The sequence below is a fragment of the Carettochelys insculpta genome, chromosome 7 (genome assembly GCF_033958435.1).
Source record: "Carettochelys insculpta isolate YL-2023 chromosome 7, ASM3395843v1, whole genome shotgun sequence".
NCBI lineage: Eukaryota > Metazoa > Chordata > Testudines > Carettochelyidae > Carettochelys > Carettochelys insculpta.
In genome coordinates, this window is record NC_134143.1 from 75,185,122 (window position 1) to 75,205,603 (window position 20,482).

The window sequence follows — 20,482 nt, forward strand, 5'->3', positions numbered from 1 at the left end:
AGGCTGAAAACAACCCCCCACCCACCTCGGGGGCTGCCAAGCACACCTTGGTAGCCCCGGCCCCACCCTGCCCCAGCAGCCAATCCCACGGTGCTTGGCAATCCAAGCCCTGCCGGGAGGGATCGTTTGGGCAGAGCTGCCCGGGGGGGTTACAACACAGGCAAGGGAGCATTTCATCACCCAGCGCACCCAGGCTCCGGCGAGCCCCCTGCTGTGGGTGATGTGAAGGCTAGAAGTGTCGCTAGGTCCCTCAGGGGCTATTAGCCAGCAGGGGCCGGGTGGGACTAGGGCCTCTGGCTGCCCAAAGCTGGCACTGCCCAGCAGGAGATGGCCACTCAGAGTTGTGCTGGTCTGCCCAGTCCCCCTGCAGGGCCTGACCCGGGCCACTGCCAAAAGACACGCCTGTGGGCTGGGTGGGCACTGGGCCTGACCCCCTGGCTCCTGGCCTGGGAATTGCTGACTCTTTGGTGAAAGGACTCTGCAGGTGGCCAGAGAAACCTGGGGCCAGGGGCTACGGTCCCTTTGCTGGTCCTGGGACTGTCTCACTCTGGCTCTGCACCCGTCACACGCACGGAGCAGGTCTGGGACACCACGCCAGGCTAGTTATCGGCAGCGGACAGGACAGAAGGGGTTTCCCTGACAGGATAGATGAGCCTCAAAATCCATGTTGGAGCCCTGGTGGACAGGGAGACCCACCGAGGGCAGAAGGGGGTGACTGGTGGGTGCTGGGACAACAGGAAGCTGGGCTGGGGACAACTGCTGGGAGGCCAGAGCTGAGTGATGGGCACAGAGAAAGGGGGAACTGCTCTTGGGAATGGGCATTGGGAGGACAGGGGTTGAGCTGAGCAGGGGGAAGATGCTCAAGGGGCGGCAGGGCCAGGGGTGGGCAGTGGAAGGAGGGGGCCCAGTGCATGGGTGGCAGGGCTGGGGGTGGGCCTTGGGGATGGGGGGCCCAGGGGATGGGCACTGGGCAGATGGGCAACAGGGTTGGGGGTGGGAGGCCCAGCGGATGGGCGGCAGGGCTGGGGGTGGGCACTGGGGGGATGGGCGGCAGGGCTGGGGGTGGGCACCGGGGGAGGGAGGCCCAGTGGGTGGGTGGCAGGGCTGGGGATGGGCACTGGGAGGATGGGCGGCAGGGCTGGGGTGGGCACTGGGGGAGGGAGGCCCAGTGGGTGGGTGGCAGGGCTGGGGATGGGCACTGGGGGGATGGGTGGCAGGGCTGGGGGTGGGCCCTGGGGGGATGGGCGGCAGGGCTGGGGTGGGCACTGGGGGAGGGAGGCCCAGTGGGTGGGTGGCAGGGCCAGGGGTGGGCACTGGGGGGATGGGCGGCAGGGCTGGGGTGGGCACTGGGGGAGGGAGGCCCAGTGGGTGGGTGGCAGGGCCAGGGGTGGGCACTGGGGGGATGGGCGGCAGGGCCGGGGGTGGGCACTGGGGATAGGGAGGCCCAGGGGATGGGCTGTGCTCTCTAGGGCAGTGTGGAGGGGGGTGCTCTCAGCCAAGCCCAGCCAGCTTGGGGAGAGCTCTGAGCCAGCTGTCAGGCGCAGTCCATGCCTTCCCCTGCCCTCAGCCCTCGGGACACGCACCCGAGAGCTGGTGCCCGGCGGGGATGGACATGTCTGCAGCCCAGGGGGGTGGGAACATTTCCAAGAGTGGGGGAGCTGTGGAGGGTGGGGCAGGGATGTGAGTGACAGGCTGAGCAGCGCACATCGGCCGGGGGTGACCCCTGCAGTCGTAACCCACGCCGGCAGGTGCCACCTCTGCCCCGCACACAGAATGGGCAGGAGCCTGGCTGGGTGCGAATCTCAGGCAGCAGTCGGAAGGTGGGGTCACTCAGCCGTGACCTGGCGAAGGTCGGGCCCCACCGGGTAAAGCAGCAGCTGCGACACTGGCAGCCCCCTTCGCCCGGCCCTCTTGTGGGGGCGTCCTGCTGGACCTGCTCCACCTTGTCTGGCCACTGGCTGGCACAGCCCCACCCTCTGTGGTGGCACCAAACCCTCCTCCTCCTCCTCCCTGTCCGGGCCCATGAGCTCTGCGAGGCCTTTCCCAGAAAGCCAGGACGTCCTCCACCCCCGAGTCGCCGTCCGGGTACCTCCCCCTCCCAGAACTCTCTCAGCGCGCCCGGGGTCCCCTCCCCATTCTGCACCATGGCGCAGTTGGGGGAAACCTGGTGGGCCCCTGGGGCACCTCCCTGCTGCAAACAGCAGGTGGGACAAGTGCTCCTCCCAGTCCTGGGGGTACTGGTACATAAAGGCCTCCAGCATCTGCGTCCGAGTCCCAAGGGACCTTCCCACCAGCCTGTCGGGCCGTGAGCGATGCCCCGAGGCCCAGGACAGCTGGATCCCAGGCTGCTCCTGCCAGCAGTGGAGCAGTCGGACGTGAAGTCAGGCCCCAGGTCACTGAGGCCCTCCTTGGGGAACCCCACCCAGCCGAAAATGGCCAGCAGCGCATCGCCACTGTGTCTGCCTCGGCAGAGGACAGAGCCACGGCCTCCAAGAAGCGACATCCACCACCACCAGGGTGGATTTCTTCCCGTCCAGATCACCTTGCTGGTGCGCCCCACTATATCTGGGCAGGTTCCTCTACAACGGGCAGGCGCCTCACAGCAGCTTCCCCTGGTCTCCAGCTCTCCCCGCCCTCTGGCTGGAGCCGCAGGCCCAGCAGTTCCACTGCACGGCCACCAATATCCCCGGCCAGTCCAAGGTCTGAAGCAGCCTCAGCCGCGTGCTCTGAGAGCAGGTCCTCATGGGCCAGGCGCAGCAGCCTGGGGCGATACCTCTGGGGAACCTCCAGCTGCTGCTGGACCCCCCCATGATCCTGCTTTCCCTAGGGGGAGCCACTCCTGGTACAGGAATCCCCTCTGCCCTAGGAATGTCTCCTGAAAACAAACCAGCAGTCCTGGAGCACTTTAAAGACTAACAATCATTTGTTAGGTGATGGGCTTCCGTGGGACAGACCCACTTCAACCAGGTGTGGAAGTGGACCTGGGAAGAGAGGCCCCGTGGCTGAGGCTGGAGCAAGCAGGCCCAAAGATAGCCTGGACTTGGGGCTAGGGATTGACATAGGGAGAAGGAGCCTCAGTGACTGGGAGAGAGGCCCAGACCCTGCCGTGCCGCAGAGAGCGGGCAGGGCCACTGCACCGGGCCCAACGGAGAGAGGCGTCTGACACAGAACAGGGAGCACGATGAGCAAGTCCGGCTTCACCAACCTCCCAACTTAGGAGGATTCTCAGCACCAGGCACCAGCCACGCCGCAGGGGCACCGCTCCCGGGACTCGTCCTTGCAGCGAGCCCCAGTGCCGCATCTGCCCCCGCATCTGCGCTGGAGATGCCGTCGCGGGAGCGAACCGGCGGAGCCACGTTCTCCTGCTCCGCGGCGAGCAGCGCAGCCCGTCCTGCGCCAGCAACGCCCCGGCGCTCCGCGCACCGGACAGGCCGCCGCCGCCCTCCGGCGCGGAGCTAATGGGCGCGGCCCAGGCCCGAGAAGCCTCCCGGCACACGCGCCGCTCCGGCAGCCTGCTCGGGACCGCCCTGTGCGCTCACACCGCTCGCGAGCACCGGGGGCCCGGCCCGGCCCGGCCCGGCCGCCGGACTCTTCACGTGCTTCGTTTTATCCGACTCTTAACTCCCCCCGCTCCCCTCCTGCTGCCCCCGCTCCCCTGATCGGCCAACCCCGGCACCGGCGCCCGGACCTCGCCGCTCTACGCGCGCAGGGGCCCCCGGGGGGGCGGGGCGGGGGGTCCCGAGCACCGGGACCGGCCCGGCCCGGCCCGTCGCTGCTCCTCGCGCCCGGGGCGGGGTCACGCGTGGGGGCGGGGCCGGCACTACCGTTCCCAGCGCCCCCCGCGGCGGGCGGAAGCGGCGGGAGGACGCAGCGGCGGCGGCCCCGTTCCAGCGGCCGCGTCACCCGGTAACCGGCAGCGCCGGGCCCCGCCCCCCCGCGGACCCCCCCCAGCCCGGTCCGAGGCGGTGTCCGGGGAGCCCCGAGTGGGTCCCGCGTGGGGACCGGGAGACGGGCCGGGCCGGGCTGTGCTCTGCCGGGCTGGGCTGTGCTGTGCCGGGCTGTGCTGTGCCGGGCTCTGCCGGGCCGTGCCGGGCTGTGCTGTGCCGGGCCGGGCCGTGCCGGGCTGTGCTGTGCCGGGCTCTGCCGGGCCGTGCCGGGCTGTGCCGCCAGCTAGGCCCTCCCTGCCGCTGGAGTGCGACCTGGGAGCGGTGCCCTGTGCTCAGCTGACCCCCTGCAGCCCCTTGTCCCTGGTGCCGCCAGCCTGCGCACCCCCCGGGGCTTTGCTCTCGAGGCCGGGCGCCGAGCGCCCCAGGCTGGGGTGCCAGTGGAGGTGCCCGTCCCCACGCAGTGGGCCGGGAGGGGTGGCGCGAGCTGCTGCCTGGGGCCTGAAGGAGCCGGCAGGATGGACGAAGCCCTGTAACTCCTGAGAGCTTATTGAATTACAGAGATGCCAGTTGTCAGAGCCCTGGACAGGAGGAAGTTATATGATGTCCCTGGGCAGCACCCAGCCTCCTTCCACAGACAGCTCCAGGCTCCCGTTCCCTCATAAATCATGCGCCCGTCCTTCCCGCAGCCAGTCTGGTTCTCACTGTCTCCTGCCAGCCCTCGGCCTGTCCTCGTCCTGCCCCCCCCGCCTTTGTCCTCAGAGCGGGTCAGGGCTCCGCGTTAGCAGACGAGCCAGGGCCTGGGCTGGAGGACGCACTGAAATCACAACGGCGCTTTGAACGCTGAGCCAGGGTGTCTGGGGAAGAGGGCAGAGCCAGCTGCCCCTGGTCTGGGGGATGGGCGGTGCTGGCATCACCTGGTGGGGGGGTGTAAGGTAGGGGTGGGCAGTGCGGGCACCCCCCAGGAGGGTGAGCTGGGGTGGGGGGTGCAGGAAGCTCTTGTTGTGTGGGAGGGTTGGGTGAGAGGCGGGCGGGCGGGTCAGGCAGCCCCTGGCGTGGTGATGAGCCGGGGGAGGCTGCCCCAGATGCATGAGGTTGTGCGGTTGAGGTGGGGTTGTGTGGGGCAGGCAGCTCTCAGTGTGGGAGAGGCCCCATCGGCATTTGCTCATGGACTCCCGTTCAGTGGGGCTGCCAGTTCTTTGGGGCTGGGGCCAGCTCCTCCCTTCTGCGTTAGCCCCGCGTGGGGGTGTCGGAGCTTTCCGCAGGCAGCGGGCAGAAGAGGGGAGGCAGGTGTGCTGCTCTGCAGGCTCTGGGGGTCTGTGCAGGCTGACAGGGCCCTGCCGAGCCAGTGTGGGGAGGGGGTGAAGGGGCCTGCAGCTGGTGCTGTGTGTGGGCTGGGGGCGGGGGAACCCCAAACATGACCCAGGTGGGGGCTGTGAGGGTGCGGTCAGAGGCCCAGGCTCCAGCGGTTTGAACTTGATGTCAGCCCCTTGGGGGTCAGTGAGGGTTCACATAGGTCCCAAGAGCAGGGAGTGTAGTGACTGTCTGCTCTGACCCCTGTACTGCACAGGCTGCAGAGCTGCCCTGGGTCGTTCCTCATGGAGCTAGAGCCAAAGAGCCCATGGCTGAGAATGGCGTCCCCACCCCAGCCCTGGTTCGGCCCTCCGTTAACCCTTTATCTGCTGGGGGAGGCTCAAGGCTGGAGGGGTCTGTGCCAGTCAGGAGGAGTTTGGGGGCTTGGAGAAAGGGGAGGTTGTCTACAGCCTCTACTTAGCATCCCGGCTCCAGCCTTTCAGACTGTCTGTTGCTGGTCTCAGAATTCCCAGTTTGCCAGGCTGTGTTGGTACCGATGGGCCCAGCTGGGTCTCAGCCTGCAGGGGTCTGGGATGGGGTGTGTCTGTAGCTTGAGATAATGCGGGTGCTTTCAGCATGGCCAGTGTGCTCCCCTTTGCTGGCAGCCCATGAATCTCTTGGGGGTCCCAGGGAATGTCTGGGTTGGATTGGTTTCCCTGGCTGTGTTGGTTATACTCCCCCAGGCTGAATTCCCCCCGTATTTCCAACCTTGCTAGGTTTCCTTGAGCTATTTATCTGCTCTTTGCAGTGCTTGCAACACCTCTCTGTTCTGGCTCATCTGCACATTTAGTTATAATTCATTAGTCAGGTCAAAGGTGAGTCAGTGCCAAAGGGCACCCAGATGGTCAGTTAAACTGGGTCTGCTGTGCTTGTCCCCGCGCTCCGGAAGTAATCCCAGTTAAGTGAGTCATGTTCTGGCCATCTCTGTGGCTGTTGCTGGGCATTTGCATATGCAGAGTGTCTCTTGCGTCTTTGTTCGGTTCTTTCCCTTGGGGTTGAGTTTGGATTTGCCGTGGGAGAGGGGTCAGGGCTGTTCTGTCTGCACAGAAAATCAGCCCTCCTTTACGGTTTTCACTCCTGTCAGAGCGCCACGGGTTTTAACAATGTTGTCTGTTGTTTGCTGCATAAATTAGCTGACTCTTGATCACCTACGTCGCCTGGCACCCTGACCAGCTGATTTTACAGAGAGCGATCTTCCGTTTCTATTTTCTTTTACCAGCAGCTGTTTTCACAAGTCTTTATTGGGGTGGTTAAAGACATTTAAATAGTCTCAGCCTCTTTTGTGTCACTGTTAATTTTATCTCCCCTCCTTATTTATTAATAGACCTACTTTCTCTCTAGTGCCGATCCTGTGCTTGATATATTTGTAAAATCCCTTCATCTTCCCCTTAGCCCTTCATGTCATTAACTCATTCTGCTTTTTGTTGCCTTTTCTCTTCCCTGCAGCTTTGAAGGGTTGGTATTGACTTACAAATCACACTCCTGTCTGAAAATGTTTCCCTTCCATTGTTACGGGTATCTCTTAAGAGCATCAGGGAAAGGGTTGATTGAAATCTCTGTTTCCAGTGAGATTCCTGTGTGCCTCTGGCAGCACTCTAGCCGTCACTCTGTTCCCTCTGCAGTTTACTTCCCAGCTGTTTGAGTGTCTCTTTCACCCAGCACCAGGGCAGAGACATGCATGTTAACACCACCGCAGTTGGCAGGGGCCTCCAGGCAGGGGCAGGCTTTTAAAAACTGACGAGGTTTTGACTGTGTGTGTGGATTCAGTGCCCCCATTTCTCCATTGCTAGCATGCTCAGTGCTACCTCTCCCTGATGCCGTCCGGGTGTACGTGTGGCCCTTCGCCGGTGTGTCTGGTGGGGTTGGAGGGGGTCTGGGCCGTAGCTGGGCAGCTGCAGAACAGTGCAGTACGCTGCTTGTCTCTGGGGCAGGCGAGTGCCGGGAGCACGTGGAAGGGCAGTCCTTCTCGATGTACGCGTGCACAGGCGTGAGAGGTCTGAATGCTCTGCAGGGTGGACTTGTAGGGCACGAGGACATTGATAGGGTAAGCACTGTGCTGACATATTAGGGTACCAAATAGGTAGGCCTGGCAGCCTGGGACACGCTGATGGGGAAGGGAGCAAAGTCAAAAGGCGGACAGGTTTGAAGAGCGATTACAACGGGTGGAAATTCTCTTCTTGCTTAGTGGGAGTGCGGCCGCGGGCCTGGCCAGGGTGATGACGGTGTTTGTGGTTAGCCAGAAACCCTGGTAATCACGGTGACTTTCAGCGACCCCATAGTGAGCGGGCACACGTCACTTCCGAGCAGAGCGCTGAGTGAGGCGTCTGGGCGCCGCCACACGGAGAGGCAGTTCTTGAGTGAGTCTTTGCTGGAGCTTAGGCCCTGATCCAAGACATGAGTGTAGCTGACCTGCTTGGTGGCGGAGTCCCAGCACACAGAGTGGTGCTAGGCCCCAGCTCTGGAGCAGCCGCTGGGAGGAGCCGTTCGGTGGGCAGCGCCCACTCTTCCCCCAGGGTGAGCCAGGCAGTTCCCCCTCCTTTGGCCAGGCTCTGGGCCCCTGCTGCACCTTGAGGGAGACCTGCAAGCTTAGGGAGGCAGCCGGTGTGGGCACACAGGTGGGTTCCTGGTCGGCTGGGCGCAGAGAGGAAGCTCTTGGTTAGCTCAGAGGAGAAGGAGGAGGGCCTAGTTCCTCCCTCTGACTGCTCCGACCCAGTTCAGGTGCCCTGACTGCTTTCTGCAGCCCCCTCCTCCCACCTCACTGCCCAGTCCTGTGCTGCCAGCCGGGCAAGCGCAGCCTGGCTTTCCGCTGGGAGCCGGGCCGCCGGGGTGGTTGGTTGCACTGCCTCCTCCACCCCAGGTAACCCTGCAGCGCACAGGAGAGCCCCGGGCACAGAGAGGTCACAAAGGTATTCAGTGTCTTTCCCCCGTGTCACCGAGCGCGACCAGAAAGTAGTTACGTTCCCTACCCTTGTAGGGTGGGAAGCGCCACAGAAGCCCAGCACCGCAGCACTCGCGGCAATGGCACAAAAACGGTGAGGCAGCTGGTTAAGTGGAAAGAGAGAAGAGTCCTAAGCGTGACGTGCCTGCAGGCTGCCTGGGGACTGCGTAAAAGCACCAGTGCGGTGGGCTGAAAGTAAGAGCAAAATTCTGACATCCGTGAAGGGAAACTCCCCCATGGGTGAGAACTCTGGGGGGGGGTCAACAAGCAGGTGGACAAGGGAGATTCGGTGGCTAACAGTGTACCTGGGGTTTTGGAGAGCTTTTTGCAGGATCCTGCCCCAAAGACTCTCAAGCAGACTAAGCAGTTTTGGGGTAGCAGGGCAGGGGTCTTTCCTGGATCAGTAACTGGTTAAAAGACAGGAAACAGAGTCAGAAGAAATGGTCAGTTTTCAGACAGGTGAGAGGAAACTAACTACAGGTTGAACCTCTCTCGTCCGGTACTCTTGGGACCTGGCTGGTGCCGGACGACAGGAGGTCAGTGGTGTCTAGCATGTGTCAACACTCCCGCTGCTGGCTGGGCTCTGAGGAGAAACTTAGGGGTAAATTACAGCTAAATAGCAGCCCAGAACACTGAGAGCCAGGACTGAAGGCTGGAAGTAAAATTTATGGGACCACAGGAAACTTGGCCGCACCCGTGATAAGTGGTCATCCAGCTAATTGACGTCATGCTGGATTGTGGAGTTTGCTGGCTGAGAGAGTTCTGGATTAGAGAGGTTCGACCCGTGGTGGTTTTGCCCAGTGGTCTGTACTGGGACCAGTGCTGTGAATATACTGGTAGGTGATCTGGAAAACGGGGCAATGGTGAGGAGGCAAAATTTCCAGCTGATACAAATCTGTCCAGGAGAGTGAAGCCCGAAGCAGACTGCGAAGTTACAGAGGGAGCTCACACAACTGCTGAAATTCGAGTGAAGTGCCGCATGGCTCGCCCTGGAAAACCCCGTCCCCGGTGCTCGCGCAGAGCGAGGGTCTGGCGGCTCGGGAGAGGCAGCTGGGCGAAGACGTGCGTTTGGTGCGCTGCGGCGTTCCGGAAACCTACCGGAGGGCTCAGAGCCATCGGCAAAGGGGCAGGGAACAGGGCTGAGAGCTTCGCAGTGCCGCTGTACATCACGCTGCTGCTCCCACACCTGGAGTACTGCAGCAGTTCTGATCACCGGGCGCCAGCAAAGTCTGTTACAACCGGAAGGGGCAGCAGAGCTGGCGAGGGATGGAGCTGCTTCCGGATGAGGAGAGATTACAAGGATGGGGACCGTTCAGGTGGAAGAGGCAGGTGGGGTCGTGGTAGGTGCTGAAGATGGTGACTGCTGTGGAGAGAGTGTTACTGACCCCTTCTCGGGACAGAGGAACCAGGGATCACCCAGTGAGACTGGCAGGGTTCATCCTCTGGGCTGTTCCCAGTCTCTGTGCCCCCCGCCTTTGTGTTAGCGGCACGTGAGAAGAGTCCCAGGCTTACAGGAGCAGGGACGTCTGCGCGCTGGGCCCTGGCCGCCTGCGGTACGGGTTGCTGGAGAGCGCTGTGAAGACCAAACGCCCACCTGAGTTCAGAACAGAGTCCGCTCGGTCCCTGGAGACCAGGTCCATCAAACACTAATAGCCAGGGTGGCCGGGGGACAGCCCCCGATCCGGGTGCCACTGGTCCTCTGACTGTCGGACATGGGGACTAGCAGTGGGGTGGGTCATTCAGTAATTGCCCTCCTCTGGGCAGCACGCGGCAGGTGTCAGGAGGCTGGGCGCGGAGCCGGGAGGGCTGTTGCTCTGAGCTGGCCTGGCCATCTGCAGCGAATGGCTGTGGGACTGGTGCCTGCTGCACCTCTCAGGGTGCGTTTACTCCGGCGTGGTGCAGGGCGGGAGATGCTGTGGCCCTGAGCAGTGCTCAGGGTGCCTCCCTTCCCAGTACACTACCTGCTCCGGCCCTGGTGTTCACAGGCCTCTTTTCCTGGCCTTGTGAAACTGCTCCTGGCAGATGTTCTGTCTGCAGTACCCCCCCAGCGCCCGCTTAGCAGTCTGGCCGCTGCTTGGGGTGGCCCTGAGAGATGCCCTGGCACAGGGGAGCAGCTGGGACTGGGTGTGTGTCTGCACTCCTGGGGGCTTTGCCAGCGTGCGCAGGCTCGCCTGTGCCAGCACTGGTGCAGCCTGGCATTCAGTCAGCTGGGCAGGCTGCGACGAGAGTCTGAGGCATCCGCTGAGCTCCAAAGGCCCCCAGGGTGTGAGCTTGCTGGGCAAAGGGCTGGGCACGTGGGAGGAACGGCAGGTGTAGGGGACTCAGGCGCTCCCCTGGTAGCCCCTTGTCTGCCAGGCTCAGAGCTCCTTGTGGGGGCGCCGGGCCAGTGCGTGGCTCTGCGCTGGGCACCGCTGGGCTGTGCCAGGTGATGGGACAGGCTCTGCAATCCACAGGGCTCTGGGACCTGGCCTGCTCAGCGCCTGCGGGTCCCCGCTGAGGAGAGCGATGCTGGCACATTTGAGTGCTGCAGTGGCACCGGCCGCCCGCCTGCAGCAGCCCCTGCCTGGAGGGGGGCCGGGCAGGCGTGTTCGGGCCGGGGCCGGGGCCGGGGTTGGGCGGTGTGCTCCGCTGCTGGCTTGCTGCTGCAGCCCAGTCTGGTGGGGAGCGCACCGCCCTCCCCACGCCCGCCCAAGGTGTTGCTGTCCCGGTTTGGTTGCCAAGGCTTTAAGGTGAAGTGCTCTATTGATGGAGGTATGGATCGAGTGCAACTAGAAACCTCGAAGGCTAAAAATACAGCTCCCGGCCTGCCAGGAAATGAGGCAGCCGGCTGGGAGGGTGGCACCTTCACGGTTTTCCAGGAACTGGCACGCTGAGTGTGGGCCCAGCAATCGGGGAGCCGAGTCCCACGGTGCCCAGCACACTCCTAGCAGCCAGAGGGCCTCCTGCTGAGGCCAGCCCCCTTCTACAGGACCGTGTGCGCCCCATTGCAGCACAGGTCCTGCCAGCCTGCTGGTGCTGGGCTGGCTGTGGTGTCAGGGCGGGGGTGCCTCCCAGCGCGGGCGGGAGCCAAGGCTGCCTGCTGCGGGGCCGGAGAGGTCACCAGGGCCCAGCCACCCCAGGTGGTGGTTCCCCTGTTGTTGCAGGCTCTTCCCTCCGCCTTCGCAGCCCGCTGTGGAAGAGGAGCAAAAGGAGGCAGAACTCCTGAAGCATCTGCCCTAGCGAGACTGAGTGGAGGCCCGGTTTGGTTAGCTGCTGACCTTAGCCCCTGGACCGCGGGGGAGCCGGGAGACAGCGGGGCTGGGCTGGTGCCCGGGCCTCTGTCCTGCGAGGGAGGATAGAAGAGAGCAGCCACCGTGGGGAGAGCAGCTCCTGTTTCGGGGCTGGCCCCCTCCCGCCCTTGCTGCTGGGGGGCTGGGGCTCAGACACAGGGTGATCCCTCACGCTGAACCCTGGCCTGGCCTGCGGCTATTGCCAGCAGGCTGGTCTGGGTGCTGCTCTTTGTGGCCGCAGGCTGTGGACGGTGGCACGCAGGGGGAGTTGCCTGGGCCGGCTGTGTCAGGCTTGTTAGGCAGCCGGGGAAGAGCTGAGAGAGGGGAAGTAGATGGGGAGCTGGGGACACAGGGCAGGCGGCCAGAGGCTGGTCAGCGTAGCTGCTGCTCTTGGATGGGAATGTCGGTGGCTCCTCTCTGGCGACGACCGCGAAGGCCCAGTGGTGGCTGGTGGTGTGGCTTGCTGCTTCCCGGCCACGCGCTTCCTCTCCCGTGGGCAGCGTCCTGGGCCGGCTGCGTCGCCCCATTGGCAGGAGCCGGGTGAAACGCCGGGTGGGTCTCTCGCCTATAACGTCTCCTCCCACGCCTGCAGTCGTTCTGCTTGTTGTTGGGGTGACCCATCACCTACTGGAGCCTGGCAAAGCCCTGGCCTGGTTCTTCTAACTGGACCGGCCCCGGCCCCGGCTCCACGCTGCCTGTGGCTGACGTGGGAAGTCGCTTCACCCAGCGAGCAGAGCTGGATTTCCATACCTTGGGCAGCTGAAGGACAGGCTGCTGCACCCGCTGGCCCTTGGCCGTCACTGGGCTGGTCTGTCTGCCTGCGCCCTCGGGGGTGCCCTGGCTGAGGCTGGTGGGAGCCCCTGGGGTGACTGGAGCCGAGCAGAAAGGCACATCCCCGCAGTTGTCAGGCCAGGCCGGTCTCAGTCTCTGCCGTGTGTGTGGCTGGGGGCAGAGCCGGAGCCTTCACGGGCTGGCCGTGGTGTAGCTTCCCTCGCAGCCCTGCTCCCTGCCTGTGCGCGGCGCGGGATGGGGCTCCTTTGGGCTCCCCTTCGTGGCGCTTGCTTGGCTGGGGCTGGAGGAGCCGTGCCAGAGGTGGAATGTCTCCTGCTCGGTGCAGTGTGAATGAGCCTGGAGCTGAGGGCCGTGGGTGGGGCGGTGTGGCAGGGCTGGCGTGAGGGCCGTGGGTGTGGCAGGGCTGGGCGCTGGTGTGAGGGCTGTGGGTGTGGCAGGGCTGGCGTGAGGGCCGTGGGTGTGGCAGGGCTGGGCGCTGGCGTGAGGGCCGTGGGTGGGGCGGTGTGGCAGGACTGGTGTGAGGGCTGTGGGTGTGGCAGGGCTGGCGTGAGGGCCGTGGGTGGGGCGGTGTGGCAGGGCTGGTGTGAGGGCTGTGGGTGAGGCGGTGTGGCAGGGCTGGGCGCTGGCGTGAGGGCTGTGGGTGTGGCAGGACTGGGCGCTGGCGTGAGGGCTGTGGGTGGGGCAGTGTGGCAGGGCGGGGCACTGGTGTGAGGGCTGTGGGTGTGGCAGGGCTGGGCGCTGGCGTGAGGGCCGTGGGTGGGGCAGTGTGGCAGGGCTGGTGTGAGGGCTGTGGGTGGGGCGGTGTGGCAGGGCTGGGCGCTGGCGTGAGGGCCGTGGGTCGAGTGATGTGGCAGGGCTGGCGTGAGGGCTGTGGGTGGGGCGGTGTGGCAGGGTGGGGCACTGGTGTGAGGGCTGTGGGTGTGGCAGGGCTGGGCACTGCCGTGGGGGCCGTGGGTGGGGCGGTGTGGCAGGGCTGGTGTGAGGGCTGTGGGTGGGGCGTTACGGCAGGGTGGGGCGCTGGCATGAGGGCCGTGGGTGTGGCAGGGCTGGGCGCTGGCGTGAGGGCCGTGGGTGGGGCGGTGTGGCAGGGCGGGGCGCTGGTGTGAGGGCTGTGGGTGGGGCGGTGTGGCAGGGCGGGGCGCTGGTGTGAGGGCTGTGGGTGGGGCGGTGTGGCAGGGCGGGGCGCTGGTGTGAGGGCTGTGGGTGGGGCGGTGTGGCAGGGCAGGCCGCTGGCGTGAGGGCCGTGGGTGTGGCAGGGCGGGGCGCTGGCGTGGGGGCCGTGGGTGTGGCAGGGCGGGGCGCTGGCGTGGGGGCCGTGGGTGGGGCGGTGTGACCAGGCAGGGCGCTGGCGTGGGGGCCGTGGGTGTGGCAGGGCTGGGCGCTGGCGTGAGGGCCGTGGGTGTAGCAGGGCGGGGCGCTGGCGTGGGGGCCGTGGGTGTGGCAGGGCGGGGCGCTGGCGTGGGGGCCATGGGTGGGGCGGTGTGACCAGGCAGGGCGCTGGCGTAGGGGCCGTGGGTGTGGCAGGGCTTGGCACTGGCGTGGGGGCCGTGGGTGGGGCGGTGTGGCAGGGCTGGCATGAGGGCTGTGGTTGGGGCGGTGTGGCAGGGCGGGGCGCTGGCGTGAGGGCCGTGGGTGTGGCAGGGCTGGGCGCTGGCGTGGGGGCCGTGGGTGGGGCAGGGCTTGGCACTGGCGTGGGGGCCGTGGGTGGGGCGGTGTGGCAGGGCTGGCGTGAGGGCTATGGGTGGGGCGGTGTGGCAGGGCGTGGCGCTGGCGTGGGGGCCGTGGGTGTGGCAGGGCGGGGCACTGGCGTGGGGGCCGTGGGTGGGGCGGTGTGACCAGGCAGGGCGCTGGCGTGGGGGCCGTGGGTGTGGCAGGGCTGGGTGCTGGCGTGGGGGCCGTGGGTGGGGTGGTGTGACCAGGCAGGGTGCTGGCGTGGGGGCCGTGGGTGGGGCGGTGTGACCAGGCAGGGCGCTGGCGTGAGCAGTGGGCCGGGGCTACGGGCAGCGTTCCCCTGGGAGCTGCACCTCTGCACGCTGCGGCGGGCGCCCTGCGGGCCAGGCTCTGCGCCCTCGGAGGCTCTAGAGTCCCGCCAGCAGAGCTGCAGGGCTGCCCCTGGCCCCGTGACGAGCAGCCGTGTGCCTGCCCGCTCTGCGCCCGCTGTCGGGGCCCCCGAGGGCAGCACCTGACTCATGCTGGCTGGGCCGGGCTGGGCTGGGCATGTCCGTACGGGGAGGAGCCGCGTTCCCTGTGAGCTGAGCGCTGGGGCAGCCGCCCACGAGAGAGTCGGGTGGTGCCCGGCTGGGGAGGTGAGCGCCCGCAGCCGGCCGTGTGTGCGCCCCTTGGTGGTGCACGTCCGCGCAGGCCACGGAGCACAGAACAAGGCTTGTTCTGCCCCGGGAGGGAAGACGTGGGAGGGGGCCGCTGGCGATAACTGTCCTGCCCGTGTGTAGCCGGAGGGGCGGCTGCTCTGGCGCAGGAGGGGTGCGAGGCAGTGCCAGGGGAGAAGTGGCTGGCGGAGGCTGGCCCCTCCCAGCACCAGGCGCTTGCTAACTGAGCCCCGTCTGGCTGGGGGAGGCAAGGTGCATGGGGGCAGCTCTCCCAGGAAGGCCGTAAATCCTGGCCAGGCCGTCTCCCCTTGGAGGTGACTGGGCCTGTGTGTTGTGCTGCTGCTGGGGTGCGGCGTGGGGGCTCGTCCTAGCTGCTGCGTGCGGACCTGGGTTGGCGGACGCGGTCAGTCGGCGACTCGGGGTGGGAAAGCTGAGTGGCCTGGGCTCAGCTGGCCCCACCCCAGGCTGGCAGGTGTGGCTCGGAGCCCTGCTGGCCTGGGCAAGGCTGCTCCGTAGGACGCGGGCGCGTGTGTGGCAGTGGCGTGGGGCTGGGGAGTGGGGTAATGTGTGCTGTCTCCCCAGGGCGCACGCTCCACCCAGCTGGTTGTCGCCGCGGAGAGCTCTGCTGGGCCCTGCTGTGCAATGTGGGGCTGGCCGGCTCCCTTCCCGTGCCCTGCAGGGTGCTGACACGCAGGTGGGGGCTCTGGCTGTCCCGCTCCCTCGAGAGCGCGGCTGTGAGCCCCGCTGCCGCCAGGTGTGCGACTGCGGAGCCGTGGCCTGGCTTTCCTTCCGTCTGGCGCTCCCAGGGGTGGCGGGAGGTGGTTACAATGGCACTGTCCCCTGAGGGGCAGAACTGGCTCGGCTGCGACCAGCCCAGGAGTGGGGAGGCTGGCGGGGAGAAGCCCATGGAGCAGCGGCTGTGGACGCCCTGCTGAAAGCTGACCCGGGCCAGAGATCTCCTGGGGGTTGACGACTTTGCCCTTGTTTCTTGCTGAGCGCGGCTGGATCTCGGGAAGGGCAGCCAGCGCAGGCTCCGTCCCTGTGCCACTGGGGAGCTGCTGTGTGCTGGAGCGCTGCCCCGGGCAGGGCAGGGCAGGGCAGGGTGTGCTGGGGGTCCTACCTTTCCCCAGCTAACGGAGCAGCTGCTGCTGTTGGAGCTGGAGCATTAACGTGGCTCATTGACTCCCTAGATTGAGCAGCGCCAAAGGAAGGTTCCTCCCTAACCACATCCCTGTCCACGGTGGGGAAGGAGGGCAGGCCATTGCGTGGCCGACCCTGCCAGGTCTCAAGCCCCTGGCTCCAGGGCATCGGTGGATGGCAGTGCACGGCTCTGCGTGGGGCAGGCAGATGGGGCCTTTCTGGGGGAAGGCAGCTCACTGGCTTAGGAAAGCCACAGAGTCCATGGCAAAGGCCAGAGCCAGCTCCCCCCCAGCTGCCCCTGAGGAAGGCTGCACGGCCCCTGGGAGTGAAGGTGGGTCGTGCCTGGGTGCTGACAAACGACTGACTGTCCCAGGCTGTGGGCGGCTTTGGTGTCGTGCAGTCGATAAGGCGAAGGGGCTGCTGCGTCAGTGGAGTGACGTGGGCTGCATGCGTAGCTCCAGCTAGCAAAGGGGCTGGCTTCTAGTCGTCTGCTCCAGGGCTTGTCCTGCCTGGGACACGGGGCCTTTCCCATCGCACGGCTGGCTGCTGGCTGGCCTCTTGGCGAGGGCTTGAGGCCTCCGCCTGATGCGGGTGGTGGATCCCGCCAAGCTGGTACCAGTGGCCCCTAGATGGAGGCCAGTGAGGGTGCTCCCTTCCCTTCCCCTGGCTGAGCGCTGGGCAGGGAGGGCGGCCCGAGCTTCCGCCTCCAGAGCTGTGCAGCTGGCACCTGGCTGTAGCAAGACAGTTGCCGAGCTGTGCGCCGTTGTTTGGCTGTCACTTGCTGCGTGGGGACGGGGCTCCTCTGGACATGGCGCGAGGCGTGAGCCGGGGAGAGTGGGACTGAAATATTGGCGGGTTTTCCAGACACCACTGAAAGAGCCAAACCAGGGCGCATTGCTTAAAACAGGGCTCTGCCAGCCCCAGCCTGGGGGCCCTCCACTGCAGGGCACCAAGCCAGACACAGCCAGCACCTCTGTGCGCCACGCTGGCCAGCGAGAGTCACACACGATTCCCTGGCACACTCCAGCTCCCCGCCCACCGCCCGTCCCCTCCTCACGTGAGAGAGGGTGTGAAAACCAGTCTCACCACAGCCACAGAGCTTCGTCCAGCCACGTCCCCAGGGCCACGCGCACCTCGGCCTCACCCAGAGAGCAGGCCGGGCCTGTCCTTTGGCCCCTCGCAGCGAGAGGGTCGCTAGCCAAGAGAGGAGAACAGGGGAGGTACGAGTGGAGAAGCAATCGCATTGCACACCCCACCCCACCCCGGCGCAGCGCGTGGCGCAGGCTGCGGCAGGCGGTGATCGTAAACGTCTCTGGAGTACGCCCGCCGTCAGCCCGGGTCGGCGACCCCGCCGGGCCCAGCTCCCAGCAGAGATGCTCCCAAGTGCTGAGCTGCAGTGAAGACCAACGGAGGAGCTCTCAGGGCCCCTTCGTCCCCTGGCCCACATGGAGCGAGTCCCACTGTTCTCCCAGCTGGAGCCTGTCACCTGCCCCAGGCCTTTCTAGGCAATCCGCCCTTAGCTCTGCTGGGCGGCAGGTTCCAGCCAAGCTCCGCGGCGGTGGGTTGGCACCTGGTGAGGCCCTTTGTCTGTGGGTGCGGCTGTGGCCGGCCGTGACTGGGAGCCTCTCTCGCCAGGCCGCCTGCGGAGCCTCCCAGAGACAAACCCTTGCAGCGCAAGCCCAGAGGCGATGCGTGTAACGCCGCCTGCGAGCGCGCGGCAGGCGTGTGAGCAGTGAGAAGGAACCGGCGAGGCGCCGGCTCGCACGAGACAAACCCTTGCAGCGCAAGCCCAGAGGCGATGCGTGTAACGCCGCATGTGAGCGCGCGGCAGGCGTGTGAGCAGTGAGAAGGAACCGGCGAGGCGCCGGCTCGCACGAGACAAACCCTTGCAGCGCAAGCCCAGAGGCGATGCGTGTAGCGCCGCATGCGAGACCGCGGCAGGCGTGTGAGCAGTGAGAAGGAACCGGCGAGGCGCTGGCTCGCACGAGACAAACCCTTGCAGCGCAAGCCCAGAGGCGATGCGTGTAGCGCCGCATGCGAGACCGCGGCAGGCGTGTGAGCAGTGAGAAGGAACCAGCGAGGCGCCGGCTCGCACGAGACAAACCCTTGCAGCGCAAGCCCAGAGGCGATGCGTGTAACGCCGCCTGCGAGAGCGCGGCAGGCGTGTGAGCAGTGAGAAGGAACTGGCGAGGCGCCGGCTCGCACGAGACAAACCCTTGCAGCGCAAGCCCAGAGGCGATGCGTGTAACGCCGCCTGCGAGAGCGCGGCAGGCGTGTGAGCAGTGAGAAGGAACTGGCGAGGCGCCGGCTCGCACGAGACAAACCCTTGCAGCGCAAGCCCAGAGGCGATGCGTGTAACGCCGCCTGCGAGCGCGCGGCAGGCGTGTGAGCAGTGAGAAGGAACCGGCGAGGCGCCGGCTCGCACGAGACAAACCCTTGCAGCGCAAGCCCAGAGGCGATGCGTGTAACGCTGCCTGCGAGAGCGCGGCAGGCGTGTGAGCAGTGAGAAGGAACTGGCGAGGCGCCGGCTCGCACGAGACAAACCCTTGCAGCACAAGCCCAGAGGCGATGCGTGTAACGCCGCCTGCGAGCGCGCGGCAGGCGTGTGAGCAGTGAGAAGGAACCGGCGAGGCGCCGGCTCGCACGCAACGCTCCGCTCGGCACAAGGTTCAGTGCAAACAGAGAACAGGGGTTGCAACAATGTTTGCGCTTTCCTGTTGGTCTCCAGTAGCGTTGTGACGGGGGCTGGGCTGGCCAGTGGTGTGAGTGCCCGAGCGTGTCTCCATCTCGTGGACCTGGACTGCTGCAGGCCGGGGAGAGCCGTGAGACCCACCCAGTGCACACAGGCGCCGGCGTGCAGCAGCCGGGTGCGGGGTGAGACCCTCTCTAACCGACCGCCGGGCTGTGGCTGAAGCGCGACCGCGGAGTGCAGCTGCGGTTTGGCCTGCTGTGGGCGTGAGCCTGCCTTCCCGGCACCGCTGCCCTGTGGGCTGTGCCGAGCCGGGGCAGTGCGCGTTCGCGGGGGCTAGGGCCCTGCCAGGAGCCCATGGGAGCTGTCCCCCAGCACCGGAGCCTGGTGGGAGCCAGCTGGGGCCCTGTCTGGTCCCTCTCCAGCCGGCCTTCCGCGCCAGCCCTGCTGCTGGTTCTGCAGGGAGCTCTCTTCGCTGGGGGGAGGGGAAGGAGCCTAATGCACCGGAGGTGCCTCGGAAATGAGAGCCTTGGAAGAATTCCTGGCCCTATTGATCCGCCGGCAGTTTCTGCATCCTGCCGTTCATAATCTCGGTCGGCTCTGAGGTTCCAGATTAATGGGCCCGGGAGCTGTCCATCCGTCACTTCACATTAATTACTGGAGAGGTGTTTTTCCAGTGATTTACCTGACAGCGGCCGGTGATGAATGCCCCAACCAGCGTGGGCAGTGATTCATCACAAGGCCACGCCCCTCCCCCACGCTCCCTTCCCCCGAACCACAGGACAGACCCCTGAGCCATCTGTCTCCATAAGCACTGCCTGATGCATATTGATAGGGGCCTGGGGCCTGGCAGATAGCAAGGTGCCTCTTTGTGCCAACGGCGATGAAAAATAAATCTCTGCCCGCAAGGTGCGGTGGGCGAGCAGGGTTCCGCCATGCTGCGGGCCAGGCTGCAAGCGGCGTGGTCTAGTGGTCAGAGCACGGGACAGGGAGACTCCCAGGTCTGCTCCTGCTCTGCTGTGGTGGTGCTCTGTGACCTTGGGCCAGTGCATGTGGCTGCCTCAGTTTCCCCATCAGCACAGTGGGTAGTCGTGACCTTTCCCACCTCTCCTGCAGGTCTCTGTGCTCTCCCTGTGGGAGCCCCATGTGTGTGATTGCTCCGCCAGCTTGGGTGCCCTGGGGTGTGCTGGCATCTGCCTGCGGCATGGGGCAGCCCGTGCTGGGTGCTGCCTCTGAGGGTGTCTGAGAGGGGGAAGGCTGCTGGAATGGGCCCAGGGCACAGATGTGCAGGAGGGAATTGATTCTTGCAGTGATGAGTGGAGCTTCATTACAGCCCAGCTAATTACTCACTGCCCTCTAATGGATGGCTCTGGAGCTGGGGGAGGGGGCACTTCTGGAGGCTGCTGCGAGGAGAAGTTGTGGTGCCTTGCCTGGAGTTTCTCTCCGGTGACTGCAGCCCATGCGGGTGAGAGCTCCGCGCACTCGCTGCAGAGCTGGCTAGGACGGCAGGCCGCACTGCACAGCCCCAGGTGGGGTCTGGGGTGCTCCCTGGGCTGTGGCCCTCCTGCAACAGGCTCTTGTTCCATTGGAACAGCCGGGCTCTCCATGCCACCCCCCTGCTGCTTCTGGGCCCTGGTGCCTGCCCCTCCAAAGCCGCCGAATGCTTGATCCTCCGTATCGCGTGGCTGCTGCGCTCCAGGCCCCGGCCCCCGGCGGCCAGCTCCCGCGGCTCAGCCCGGGGGGCCCCCGGCGGCCAGCTCCCGCGGTTCAGCCCGGGGGGCCCCCGGCGGCCAGCTCCCGCGGCTCAGCCCGGGGGGCCCCCGGCGGCCAGCTCCCGCGGTTCAGCCCGGGGGGCCCCCGGCGGCCAGCTCCCGCGGTTCAGCCCGGGGGGCCCCCGGCGGCCAGCTCCCGCGGCTCAGCCCGGGGGGCCCCCGGCGGCCAGCTCCCGCGGCTCAGCCCGGGGGGCCCCCGGCGGCCAGCTCCCGCGGCTCAGCCCGGGGGGCGGCCGGTGCTGAGCTCCCCCGGCCGGCAGTCAGAGAGGAGGGAGCAGTTGTGGGGATCAGCTAGAAGTGCTGATGTTTAGTCCCGCC

The 20,482-nt window shown here is 66.2% G+C and overlaps 1 protein-coding gene across 2 annotated transcripts in view; it reads left to right on the forward strand.

Moving 5' to 3' along the window:
• The first annotated feature begins 3,839 nt into the window (after positions 1–3,839).
• Positions 3,840–20,482, forward strand: part of R3HCC1L (R3H domain and coiled-coil containing 1 like) — a 44,592-nt gene continuing 27,949 nt past the window's right edge. The window contains exon 1 of one of the 2 annotated variants that reach the window (XM_074999357.1): positions 3,840–3,906. The gene's annotated coding sequence lies outside the window, so the exon portion shown is untranslated. The remainder of the gene's footprint in view (positions 3,907–20,482) is intronic. The other variant, XM_074999356.1, reaches the window with a different exon arrangement.